Source organism: Chionomys nivalis, chromosome 3 (assembly GCF_950005125.1).
Source record: "Chionomys nivalis chromosome 3, mChiNiv1.1, whole genome shotgun sequence".
NCBI lineage: Eukaryota > Metazoa > Chordata > Mammalia > Rodentia > Cricetidae > Chionomys > Chionomys nivalis.
In genome coordinates, this window is record NC_080088.1 from 30907955 (window position 1) to 30922818 (window position 14864).

Genomic DNA, 14864 nt, shown 5'->3' on the forward strand with positions numbered 1-14864 from the left:
CATCCCCAGTGTTTTCTCTGTTTCCTGCTTGTGGTTCATGATGTAAATTTTCAGCTGTTTCTGCTGTCATGACTTCTACTTGAATTCTCTGTCAACTCCTATTCTTCTGGAACAGTAAGTCCAAAATAAACTTTTCCATAGATTGGTGTGATCACAGCATTCTATCACTGGTATAGGAGTTCGTTCTATTTGTGTGCTGCTTTCATTGGTTAATAAATAAAAAAAATACCTTCGATTAGTTGATAGGGAAGAACTTAGGTAGGTGGAGAAAACAGAACTGAATTCTGGGAGAAAGAAGGGCAGAGTCAGAGAAGCCATGGATCCTCTGCCTGAGATGGATGCTGCTTAGAATCTCCAGTAAGCCACTACTACATGGCAATACATGGATTAATGGAGATGGGTTAAACTAATATGTAAGAGTTAGCCAATAAGAAATTAGAACTAATGTCCAAGCAGTGTTATAATTAATACAGTTTCTGTGTGGTTATTTCGGGTGTAAGCTAGCTGAGCGGCTGGGACAAACAAGGGGCCCACTTCTTTTTTTTTTTTTTTTGACTTTTGAAATTCAGTGAACTTTATTTAAATTGAAAAACATTTCCTGAAACTGTATTTAGCGTCAAGATCATTTATAAAAATCATCAGTATTTCTAATGTAAAAAGTTTATGTAAAAAGAACCAGTTTTTACTTTGGAGTTTATTCTTTAAACAAATTGTGGAGAAGAGAAAGAAAAAGTAGGTTATTTACAGAAGATATCTACATATGTACTCAGGTACAAACTCGGTGACAGAAAAGACTTTAAAACATGCTGGCATGTCAGAAGCAGTTCTCAAAGGGGATTAGTTTTCTCAGACTCTAGCAATGCCTAAGATCCTTCTTCATCTTCGATCTTGGGAGCCAAATAATATTTTAAGTGTCCCATGTCAGAAATTTTGTATTCTACAAGAGGTACATCTGCAGACATACTGAGTGTTACCGTAGGAGACAGTGGTGTGGCTTTTGTGAAAAAGTTCAGATACCTCAGGGCAAAAGTTAACAGAACCGGCTCATTTATCTCTATGGTTACAGCTTCCTCCTCTTTATCAATGTTACTTGTTTGTGGCAACTTAATGTGTCCATTTCCAAGTTCTCCACTTGCAGAAAACGTTACCCCATTCTTTGCACAGGATATTACCATAGCATCTCCAAATGGCTAAGGTCTCGGCATATGCATGCAAATTCACCAGAAGGCATCTTCACTACACAGCTATACTCCTGTTCAGGGATTCCAAGTTGCTCAACATCTAAGTCCATTAACTTCATTTCATGGTCTGAAACTTTCTCTTGATTTGGTGCTTCAAATACAATCGCTAAGGTATCAGCGTTATCTTCAGTCCTCAGTGTAATTATGTCTTCATTACCAGCACATTTTAGTATTTGGACATGCTGGTGAGGTTCATGCTCATGGCCAGGTTGCGGTCGCAGCGGTACATGTCGAAGCCTTCGGAGAGCAGAATGAGCTGCACCAAGGAGACGTGCGACGAGTCCATGCTCTGCAGGTTCATGTCGCCCGAGCTGATGTCCCAGCAGACCTCGTTGATGAGGTCTTTGAGAGCCTCCAAAACTTTCTTCAGGATGGAACCCTGGACCAGGCGAGCCTCGAACATCGTGGCGGAGTCGCAACAACTAGATGCTAGCTAGAGACTGACGGAAGCGAGGTCTGGACGCCGTGCTCTCCCAGTTTGAGATGAAGAAGTAGCAGCGAAGACCCAGAGGGAACGACTGGAGCCCACTGCGCCTGCAACCATTTAATCAAGGGGCCCACTTCTTACAACAATCATATAACAGTAATAGAAAGGTAATTAATATAAACTTGTATTTAAATATTATTATGTCATGGAATAAGAATTTATGATTAGCTTTGGAAGAAAGGCCAGTTACCTAGTAATAATTCCAGTCATTCTTTCACAAGGTCTTTTTGAACAAGAGTTTCAGGTTGCTTCTGTTACTATCTTTAAGAAACCACCATGATTACTGTGATGGTGAAGGTAAATGTAGGTTCAGAAGTAACAGAAGTAGCAAAGAGTTACTTTTCCTTGGAGGGAGAAAATTATGCAGGAGTTTGTTAGAGTTTTGGCTTTGATAATTGTGAATGGCAATCCATAGATAAGGAATGGGAGACCATTTAGGTGTTCAGAAAGACTAGCACAGATACAGTAAGAAAAAAAGAAATAAAGGACTAATATTTTGTTTGTTCTTGTTACAAGAAAGGAAAACTGCCCTAGATTGTTTTAGCAAAAGAACATTATTTTAGGATAAATTTCATGTATTTTGAAAACAAATTTGTTTATTTCATCAAATTTTGTATATTTACTTTTGAACCCAGCCCTGAAATACTTACATGTATGAAAAGATCTTCTTACGCTCAACCTGAAGCTTTCTATGCAACAGATTCTCCTTTCCTTTTGTTCGCTTGGCCTTCTAAATCTTCCAAATATAGATGCAAGTAGATACAATCTTAAGATCATTATCTAATTAATATGTTTATTAAAATTTTGAATATATAATATGGTAAAGTTAATTCTCATTGAAGGGGTGAACTCAGGATTTGTTAGTCCAGTATCTGAATATAAACCAAATGTTTCTTCTACAATCATTCCAGTGAATCTGCTAATAAAGTCTATGACTTGTTATTTTTAATGGAATGAGTAGATAGCTCATCAGAGTAAATAAGATGGAATTTTAATATAATAATTCTATTTTTGTTATCTGTGGTTTTGAAAATTCTAACTTTGCTTTCTTTTCTATTTTATGCTCTGCCCTGCTGTATATTTACCCCATTAGAAATACTTGGTCATTTCCCTGAAGGGGATATAGTCAGTGGACTGAATAGGATTAGCATCAAAAGTCACCACTGCCTTCCCAAGCAGAGTTTTAAAATGGGATCATTGAATAATAAGGGATTTAAGTATCAACTGAGCAGGGTGTAGGAAGAAATTATTTGGATTTAGACCAGTAGAGATTAGAGTATGATTAGAGACTACCATGTCTTTTATATCAGATTGAAAAACTTGAAAGGAAAGACATGCAGGAAAAAAAAAGTCAGGTTACAAGATTTCCCACCTGCTTCCTTAAATCAATCAAAGAAAGCATGCCCTTTGCCTATGCATTTCTGAATCCTATCATGCTGACTGAAAGGAACACAAAGAGGTGAGGTTCCAGCAGTGTAACTGTGTAAGGTTTAATGAAAATTACTTTGGGGAAATAGTCAATATAGGAATCAAGCAGCCAAGACAGGTAACCAATAATAATAACTTTTATATAGATCTTTCATCTTAAAGAATCTCAAAACAATTTCTAAGGAAGAAAATGTATCACACTCAGCTAAAGTCTGTCCAATCCCAGAGGGAGGATTTTATATTTAATATAGAATTCTTGCAATGAACAAACATGAGGGAAAGCTTTTCTTCAATAAAATGCTAGTTCACATTGTGTAATTAAAGCTTGAAAAAGAGAAACTCTCTTCTCTGATTTTTTTTTTCTGGCTTCCACTCAGATATTTTTAGGGGAGTACAAAAATAGTCCTTAAATCACCTTAAAAATGTTTATCAATCAAACTGAAGAAAATAAACATTTACTTTATAACACTACTCACTAAGAAGAAAATAAACAATGAAGCAAAACAATGGCAATGCATAAAAAATTAAAATGTGCACAGAAAAGTATTAAAATACACAAAACATTTACTTAAATGTGTTAACAATGGAAAACAATGTCATAAATGAATTTTTCACTTGCACAAGAGTGATTATTTATTCTTTCCTTTGGCATACTGGATAATTTAGTTCCTTTTATAAGATCATGAAAGTATTGCACATATTTGATAAGAATTTACTAAATGTAGTGAATAGCTTACCATTAATCTTTAACTGATTTAATGACTGTCTTGACAAATTTATTAGTTTAGACATATTTATTAAGATGAATCCATAACTTAGAATACTAGAATTATTGGTCATATATCTAGTTTAACTATTTAAAATGAGACTTCACATGGGTAGTTGAGTATTAAGTGTGTTTATTTATGTGAATAAGCATTTATTAACTATAAATGATTGTCTAAATACCTCTGTGTGTATAAGCATGTATCCACATATTATTCAGAATGAACTATAGTATCATAGTTGGAAGAAAGTTCATGAGAGTACTCTAAACATATCTTGAATCATATTGTTTACAACCAAGATTTGGATGTTCCTGTTATTACTGATGCTTCATCATAAAATCAACATTCTTTTAATAATTCAGTAAAGCATTCTAAATATGAGCCTCTACTCTGTGCTGCTAATCATTCATAAAACACAAGTTCATTATGAATAGAAAAATATCATTGTCATCATTACATGTTAAGTGTTCTAATAGCAAAGGGCACATATTTTTATAATGACATGAAAAACAAATGTTACGTTGAAATTAAAGGTTGATAGCTAACTCATTGTTTTATTGAATAATAAATAGTTAGGTGTAACAGAAAAGGAAGAAGAACCATTTTTAGAGTAATGCTTTAAACATAGCAAAATATTCCAACAAGTATTAGCATATCCTGTTACTTTTGTTCTATTTTATTTATATTTTTATTGTTTTCATTTATTTTACACACTGAACACAGTTTCCCTTCCCTCCTCTCCTCCCATCCCTTTCCCCAACCTCCCTTTTACTCCTCATCCACTCTTCGTCTGTTTCCACTCAGGCAGGGACAGGCCTCCCATGGAATTCAACAAAACAAGGCACATCAAGTTGAGGCAGGATCAAGGTCCTCCCCCTCCATCAAGGCTGTTTAAGGCCTTGATGGAGGGGGTATTGGATACCCAAAAGCCAGTTTAAAAGTCAAGAATAGGTCCTGATCCCATTGCTAATTACCCCACAACAGACCAAGCTATACAACTGCCACACACAAGTAGAGGGTCTAGGTTGGCCCCATATAGGCTTTCAAGCTATTGGTCCAGAGTCAGTGAGCTCCCACGAGCTCAGGTCAGCTGTCTCTATGAGTTCCTCTGTGATGGCCTTGACCCCTGACTCTTACAATCTTTCTTCTCTCTCTTTAACAGTACTCCAGTAGTTTGACCCAATGCTTGGCCATGGATTTCTGTATTTAGTTCCACCAGGTACTGAACAAGGGTTCTCTGAATACAATTAAGGTAGTCACCAATCTGATTATAGGAGAAGGGTAGTTAAGGCACCCTCTCCACTACTGCTAGGAGTCTTAGTGGGGGTCTTGTGGTTTTCTGGGAGTTCCCTGGCACCAGGTGTCTTCCTAACCACATAATATCCCCATCAAGATATCTCTTTTATTACTGTCCCCTTCCATCTTTGCTCCAACCCTCTCAACCCCATCATTCATGCTCCCATACCACCATCTTCTCCAACCCTTACCTCAAAATTCCCAGTTTACTGAAGAGATCTCTTTATTTCCATTTCCCAGGGAAATCAATGCATCTCTCTTTGCACCTTCCTTGTTACCTAGCTTTACTTGGACTATGGATTGTAGCCTGGTTATCTTTTACTTTACAACTAATATCCACTATGTGTGAGTACAAATTATATTTGTCTTTATGAGTCTGGGTTACCTTATTTAGGATGATTATTTTTAGTTATATCTATTTTCCTAATAATTTTATGATATAATTATTTTTTATTGCTGAGTAGCACTCCATTGTGTAAATGTACCACATTTTCTTTATCCATTATTTTGGTTGAGGGGTATCTAGGTTGTTTCAGGGCCTGGCTACTACAAATAATGCTGCTATGAACCTAGCTGAGTAAGTGTGCTTGTGGTATGATTGAAAATTTTGTTGGTATCTGACCAAGATTGTTGTAGCTAGTTCTTTGATGTGGAATTTTCGTCTATATGCCATGAATATCATTGGTTACTAAAGACATTGCTTTGGACCTATAGCAGGGCAGAACTTTGCTAGTCGCAGAAAATTAATTTGAATGCTGGGAGAAAGAAGGGCAGAGTCAGAGAGAAGCCATGTAACCCCACTAGAGACAGACATGCTGAAACTTTGCTGATAAGCCATAGACCTTGTGGTGATGCACAGATGAATGGAGATGGGTTAAATTAAGATGAAGGAGTTAAAAAACAAGAAGCTAGAGCTAATGGGCCAAGCATTGATGTTTTCTATGTGATTATTTCGGGGCTAAGAATCCAGGAACAAACTAATGGCCCTCCTTACAACTGTTCTTGAGGTAGATTACTTTCAAATTATCTTAAAACCACCAAACACATTTTCAAAGTGACTGTACATGTTTGCACTTCTACCAGCATTGAAGGAGTGTTCCCTTATCTCACATCCTCTCTAACGCTGTCATCAGTGTTTTTGATCCTAGGGGTAAGATGGTATCTCAGAGTCATTTTGATTTACATTTCCCTGATGAATAGGGATGTTGAACAATTCTTTAAGTATATCTCAGCCATTTGAGCTTCGACTATAGAGAAGTCTCTGTTTAAATCCGTACCTCATCTTTAAATTGAATTATTTGGTATTTTGATGTCTATTTTCTTGAATTCTTTAAATATCTTATAGATCACTCCTCTCTCAGATGTGAAGTTGGTGATGATCTTTTCCCACTCTCTATGCTTCCATTTTGTCTTATTTACAGTATCCTTTGCCTTACAGAAACTTTTCAGTTTCAGAAGATCCCATTAATAATTGTCAATCTCAGTGTCTGTGCTACTGGTGTTATTATTCAAGAAGTTGTCTCCTATGTCAAAATATTCAAGGCTACTTTTCACTTTCTCATCTATCAGCTTCAATGTAACTGAATTTATGTTGAGGTCTTTGATCCTCTTGGATTTGAATTTTGTACAGGATGATAGATAGGGATCTATTTGCTTTTTTCTATATGCTGACGTCCAGTTATGCCAGAATCATTTGTTGAATTATACAGTTCATGCACTTCTGAAGTGCTACTTTTTTTCCATTTTCAAATTTTGAGTGATATTACTTAGTTTACCAGATCTTTCTGCAACAAAACACTTGATGCATGCAATTTTGATTATTTGTAAAAGTTCAGTAGGATAAAGAAAGCTATTAGAAGTCATTTGTGCTTGTTTGTTTTTCAAGACAAGGTTTCTCTGTATAGCATTGGTTTTCCTAGAACTTTCTCTTTAGACAAAGCTCAGAGATCTCCTACCTTGGCCTCTCAAGTTCTGGGATTAAAGGTATTTGCCACTATGCCAGATAATGGGAAATCTTAAAAACTGGGTGAGGTTTAAAGAGGAGGGGAGAGTTAGGAAAAGGAGAAGAGAAAAATGTAGTGCTCAATAGAAATCAATAAAAAAAATAGCAAACAAAACAAACAAAAAAATTGAGTGTGCAGAGCATTTTCTGTGTTTTATTTTAATTCTGTTTCATGAGAATAAGTGTCTATGTAGTACTAAATCATAAATGGAACAATTATATCACACTTTCTCCTTCTACCCCAAGGGTAGTTGACTATCTCGCAATAGCAGCTCTGGGAGATTATGAAAGTGGAGGCCATATCCAGCTGGTCCTCAGTTTGTGTTTTCTTCCTTGCTTCCATTTCAGTTTTCAATTCTTGAACTGTTTCCATTACTTGTTTGATCGTTTTTTCTTGGTTTCCCAGGGTATCATTCACATATTTACTCATTTCTTCAAACTTTTTGTTATACTTCTCATCCATTTCTGTAAGGGCGTTTTTTACATGTTGTTTGAACAATGGCAATGGGTTTTTGATCCTACTGCACGTACTGGCTTTGTGGGAGCCTAGGCAGTTTGGATGCTCACCTTACTAGACCTGGATGGAGCTCGGTGGTCCTTGGACTTCCCACAGGGCAGGGAACCCGGATTACTCTTAGGGATGATGAGGGAGGGGGACTTGATGGGGGAGGGGGAAGGAAATGGGAGGTGGTGACGGGGAGAAGGCAGAAATCTTTAATAAATAAATAAATAAAAAAGAAAAGAAAGAAAGAAAGTGGAGGCCAGGGGAGAATAGAGGAAAACTCTGTCTCCTGGACTTGATAGGACCACTGCACTGAAGAACTCATGGCAACTGTGGTTGTCTCCACAAGACCTACATAAAATTTATCCAATTAGCATTTTATCTTAGAAGTAGGAGGGGTCACAAGCCTGAGATACTACTTGAAAAGTTATACAACTGCTTGAGAGGTAATCAGTTTTCTTTAAGGATGTGGCTCCCAGTAGATTCACTGTATCTCAGGGTATGGTCCCATACCTGTGAATCTATGGGCAGTCATAAACTAGACTTGTCATGTTATAAAACAATATAACGGACATAAAGCTGGTATGACGAAGACATGAGAGGAGTTGAGGAAGAGTCGAAGTTAATATAATCAAAGCACATTGCATATATGTATGAAATTCTTACTGAGTTAATTAAGACCAAAGCCTGTGCCTGGGTGTGAAATTCAAGCTTGATTAAGATTATTATAAGGTGCCCTATCTTATGGATGTAAAGAAGAATCTCACACAGATTAATGGAACTGTGGACTTTATTACTTTCAAATACATATATGGCAATGATGAAGAACAGAAACTAGTGGATGTTATGGAGAACCAGATAATGGTTTTCCAAAAGCAACTGGCATGCCTCTGCTACACCTATGACTATGAAAGCCTGAAGTCTTACTACTTGGGACACAATAAAAAAATCCTCAGTGTTCCCAGGGACTTCTTGTGGTTTACAAGAATAAGAAAAGCTCAACTCTGTGGCCTTTGTCACCTATGATGTCTTAACCATAGTCACACATTGGAAACCAAGTGCCTGGATGAGTTCCCAGACTTGAAGGCTTTTGTGTGCCACCTTGAGATTTTGGGATAAATAGCTCTGAACCTGATGCCTGACCACTTCTTCAAGAGATCCATCAAGAACATGAGGCCAAGTGGGGCAACAAACGCACAAGGTGAGGAAGAGACACCTGGACTGATAGTTTTATTCCACTCTGCCCCAGAGACTTATATTTTTCCTTTTTGCTTCATGTTAATAATTATCATTTGGGTTGAATATATATTTAATGAAAATGCATCCTGAGACACAGAGTTAGTGGTTTATTGATATAAGCTTTCAACCAGTCTGAATATATTTTTCATGAAAGGAAAGGAAGCATTGTATCTTGTTCATTGAAAAGTGTACTAAGTTTCGCCTGTGTGTGGTATGTTGCTGTTTCTGAGGCCTGGGCTGCTTACTTTGATTAATGCTGAGAGGCTGTGGAAATGACTTCCCGGGAAATCTTGACTGGGTAGCAACCCTTCTGTCTTACATGGCTTAGTGCTAGTCCTGGCTTGAGGCTAAGGATAGATAACCTGAAATAGAATAAGAGACCCAAAGGAGAGGATTAAGTCACTAGATTAGTGGGGACCATATGCTCTTTAGGAGGTTCACAAAATTGCTCATTTCCATGGGAAAATTGTTTTCCTCCATCGCTTTGAATTTTAGTGGAAGAATAATGCCACCTTGACTTTCTTTAAAATACTTATTAAAACCAATGGAGCAAGTAATCTCTCAAGGATAATACTTTTGTTGTAGATTTAAAACTGCTGAATTATGATTAGGGAAGCATGTGCCTCCTCTTTTCACCTCCGGCTTCCCTTGCAACAACCTGACTCTGTTTTTCTCTGTATTCTCTTCCTCTTCTTCTAGGCCATCTCCTCTCAGTCCTGCTTTCCTTGATTGCTTTTCTTTTCAGATAATTTAAATTGTGTCACTAATATTGATTTCCCGATACTGTGTCTTTTTTTTCATTCTCAAGCAGTGAGAACACAAATTTCTTCTCCAAACTCTCATAATTTATAATATATAAAATTCAATAAGGTGTTTTTGATAAATTTTATTTGTGATTTTCTTACCACACTGTCTTAAAGATGTGAGACTATTGGTAGGTGCCACCCTAACTACCAAGGTGGGATTTGAAGCTAGTTAACAGCATACAAAATCTATATTCTTACCTAACTTGACATGCTGCTTCTTTCTTTTTTATGCTTAAAAATGTGTATTTAGAATTAGCCAGCTGGAGTCAGTTTAGATGATTTCAATTTTATTGGCAACATCCAAAGCAACATAATCACAAGCTAGCTGAACATATGCCTTCTTGCTTCCCTCAGGTGTGATTAAAGTATTGACTTTGACCACATCAATGTCACAGAGTCGCTGTACAGTCTGCTTGTTCTGTTTTCGGTTGGCCTTGAAGTCCAACATAAACACAATTGTGTTTTTGTCATTTACTTCATGACTGACTCAGTGGCCAAGGGGAAACGTGATTAAGTCACAGTAGTCAACCTCATGTGTACAGAGGCAGTGCATTTTCCTGGGGGTATTCTTAAAATGGTATTTGAGAGGCTCAGGGGCCTGGGCCACCTAAAGGCTGATCACATGTGGACCTTCTTTCTGCGGCTGTGGGTACTTTTCAGCACTGCCTTTTTGGTTTTAGTGCCCTCTTTCTGGCGTCTGGTTTGGGAAAGGCAGGAACTCAATTCTTTACTGTCAGAATCATCATGCTGAAAAGTAGCACACCCTTTGTTCCTTTTCTTGTTTTCTTAGCAATACTGCTTCTTGATAGATGAGAGGGTCTATGATGAAATTCCAGAGAATGTACATCATTTATTCAAAAGGAAATTACTGCATCCCTTTCGAGTAGCAGCATCTTTTAAATGCAATATAAGAGGCTAGAAATAATGTAACACCCATTATTGAAAAATAACAACTTGTTTTATTAAAACACATCAGAAAGTGACCTGGAAATCACCCTCCCCCTGCGGACTAGTTCTCAGAGTATCTGATACTGCTGTGGAAGCTGCCAAAAGAGAAAAGCATCATCAGTCTTACCCAACTGTCAAGCTTATAAATCACAATGACTAGAATAGCAAGATAAACCCATGTCTTGGCAGCAACCAATACCAACTCAGTAAAAGGGAATTCATACCTGGTATTGTAAAGCTACCGAGCAACTCATAGAGGGGAACCAAATACTGCCACATTCCCCAATCAGTGTAAGTCCCAACTGCATTCTAAACACTTATCCTTATAGTCACAAATAACTAGAGCTCTCATCTCTCATCAAAGAAATTTCCTTTTGCAGTGGACAAAGACCATTACAGAAAAACACAAGACAAAAGAGATAGAGGAGAGAAAGAACAGAGTAGAAATTATATAAATATATACCTGGATGAAATTCTCAAAGAGATATGTAAGAAAATAATGGTTATAAAAACATGAAGAGATTGGGATAAGAATGGACTGGGAAAATGTCACAGTGGTTCAAGAGTTTGCTGTGCAAATGGGAGGATCTGAGTTTGGATTGTAGAACCATGCAAAACAAGGCAATGTAATATTAACCCACTATTCTTTCAGCAAGATGGGAGATAGAGACAGGAGAATTCCAAGAAGCTTGAGTGATAGGCAGTCTGGCATACATTTCTGGGGAACAGCAGGAAAACCTGTCTCAAAAAATGTGAAAATTGAGAACTAATGTGACAATCAAGGCTGTCCTGTGATTTCCACATGCATGGTATGATGTGTGTGTTCATGTTCACATAAATATGCACACACATGTGGATATACATATCATACATAACAAACATACAGAGATATATTGAGACATATGAATATATATAGTCAAGGTTAAATAGCATGTTTATATCATATTTTATTTGCTGCATCCTATGTCTTTTTCTTTTTCATACTTTTTATGCGATGGGTTAATTTGTAATAAAAATCGAGAAAATAGTAATTTTTCTTGAAATGTTTATTAATTATTGGGTACAAATTAACATATTTTTGAATATAAAGCACATATTAAATTTAGTATCAGCTTGGGGCTGTGCTGCATGCTTTTGTTCACAGCACTTAGGAGGCAGAGACAGGCCTGGTCTATGCACCAAGTTCCAGGACAGCTAGGACTGTTAAACAAAAAATCCCTGTCTTGAAAAACCAAAGGAAAAAAATTAGTATCATTGGATGTGTTTTTCACATAAAATTACTTCAACTTTCCCAACCCCTAATACACAAACTTTAATAAAACGGAAGCCATCGAAGTTCACCTGTCTTACGTGTTAACTTTAAAGAGTGGAACTCTATGCTAAGGAGCTCCGCAGCCCATCTGAAGCCATGCAGTAACTGGTGAACTGATAAATAAGTGTTTTCGTCTGGGTTGAGTCTCCTCTGAGTGTCTTCCACATTCAGTAGTTTATCAAGCTTCTTTAATTTACATGTTAAATAATTACTTTGCTTCATTTGCTACAGGAATACAAACACATCATTCTAACTTGTTATGAAAATGATCATAAAAGCTCGGCAGTTCTCCTTACAGATTTATTATTTCTCAAGTTTCATTTGTCTTTTAATCTTATGGTACAGTGAATACATCAATATACATTGCTAATGTGAGATTAAGGGAGTAGGGGAAATGCATGACAATATTATGAGTTTCAGAACAAGTTACCCTCCATGCAAACATGCTGGAATTTGAGACAGCAGCAGAAGGAAATCTTTAGACCTCACCTTGCCATTCTCCACTGAAGTGGGCCATAGGAGAATCATGTGACCCTCTTTTAACTTAGGTCATACTCCTGTGACAGGTCTTTTGCACACCCAGAACAGAGCAAGGAAGAGACAGAGTTCTTGAGAAGAAATTGTGAAAACAGGTTTTTACCAGATGCCTTCCCAGACTGTTATAGAGCTCATACCCTCCCCTATCAATCTCACTTCTGAACTGTTAACATAAACATGCATCTCCACATTTCTTTGATTCTTTGTATTTGAGGACTCCTATTCCCTAAAACCCACACTGAATGAAAATAGCAAGTTGTTCTCTAGTTGATCTGTTTTGTTACAGTGTCTCATGTATGAGCTTAATACTGGGTAAAGGAAGAAAAGCATATATACTAAAATCATAAAGAATTAAAGCAAATATTGCAGAAGCTACAAAGATCAGTAAGATTTTCATATAATAGTATAATTTAAATAAGTGTGATATTCCATATATTCAAACTGAAACTAGCAAAGTGCCATTGTGACAACAAACATCTGTGTTGCTATTGTACGCCCATTTGCCACCCCTGTGCCTTGAATAACATGGACAATTACAGAAGGATTCCGAAATCTCCTTAGGCTATAAAAACTTTGATGTCCTTTCTTCTCGTTTCTGTGGTGCATAAAAGCAAGAATGGCCTCCAGGATGAATATCAGCTGAGCACAAATTTTAAGAGGGTATTAAACTAAAGCATTACAAATCCTATGGTGAAGGGTAAAAAAATAATGTAAAGTGTTCTATAACTGGGAATATATTGTAGAGAAAAGAGACTGATTATTGAAGCATGATTACTCTCACCGAAATTATAGATTTATGCTATTTGGAAAAGTAGTTTTATACAGACCATTAAAAAAATCTAACTAAAACAAAACTTTCTAGAAGCTCTTCTTTTTACCTTAAAGTTAGAAAAGCTCCCTAATTACCACCGGAGAATGGCTGATAATGGATAATTTTGTACTAGAAGCATTTTCTATTTCCAGGGAGTTGGGAATAGACTGACTTATGGTAAGAGCCCTTTCTTCACTCTGCTCTACCTGCTTATTACGCTTCTTCCCTCTCCCTCTCCTTTTCTTCTCCCTTTTCCATTGTTTCTCACTATCCCTCTTTCTCTTTCTTCCATCCTCTTCAAGTGCAGATGTTAAAATACATATTCTGCAAGCTTACTTATTCTAGAAAACTGCCTTTCATCATTTAATCTTGCTTATTAACAGTGTTTTGCTTTCCTTGTAAACGCAGCTCTGTTTATTGCTTCTTGCTTGGGTGATGAGAATATCCACATGCCCATAGTAGCTGACAAATGATTGCTATTGAGATGCTGGCAGTACTGGATATTGCATTTGTTCAAGCACCCATGCAAATCTCCTAAGACAAGCAAATACATGCATATTTCACATCAGAGGATTAGAATGCACTTTCCCCCCAAATATCTCCAGAGTTTGAAGTGGTTATGTATTTTGTTTATGTTATTTGTAAGCATGCCCAAATATAAGTTCAAGTTAATTTAAAATTCCATGATTGTTTCTATCACATTTGATTTTAGATGAGTGAGTTAGCATTGATTTTTCACATTATTATCACATGGTTGGCAAGGATATGAGATTCTCTCAGCAAGTATTAAGCACCAAAGAGTATCTTCATAAACTAAATATAAGCATTCATGATTACAATACCATATGTCATTTATTGACAGTCTAACTCATTACTTCCAGAAAAATTCTTAGTTATATATTAGAATTATTCAAAGATGCCTTAGTTAGTGGGACTCATGCAAGTTTTAAATAAATCAAAAGATTGTATTAAGCAATTTTATATAGATTATCAAGGTCATTGCTAAGATTACATTGCATTTTCATAACAAAATAGTGCTTGGTTAAATAAGGTTGTTATAGTTGGGAGCTGTGGCACTTACATATAAAGAATGCAATTTCTTTCAATCAGCTAATCCACTGGTGATTTTGAAAAATGAATATTACCAAAGCATAACAAAATAGTCTTCTAGAAAACAAATAAGACTACAAATATATTAGATAAAAGATTCTGAATTACTGTGGGATAAATCAATAATAGAATATTTCTTTTATCTTGATACTTACCATCTGATAAGACCTAATATATCCACAAATTTGTCTATATGTGAACATTATAATATATATATACTATTTTAATTAAAATTATGTGAAAATATTGTACTCTTACTAAGTATGATAATCTTATTTTTAATTTGTGGTGTGGAAAATAATTATGCTCTTTAAGAATATAGATGTTTGAAAACACTTTCATCCACTTCGAAATGTGCATATTTGTTTTACAGCTTGA

General features: G+C 36.3%; 1 pseudogene; it reads right to left on the minus strand.

Annotated features, from left to right (window-relative positions):
- Window positions 1-863: 863 nt before the first annotated feature.
- Window positions 864-1652, minus strand: LOC130872035 (proliferating cell nuclear antigen-like; annotated as a pseudogene).
- Window positions 1653-14864: the final 13212 nt, after the last annotated feature.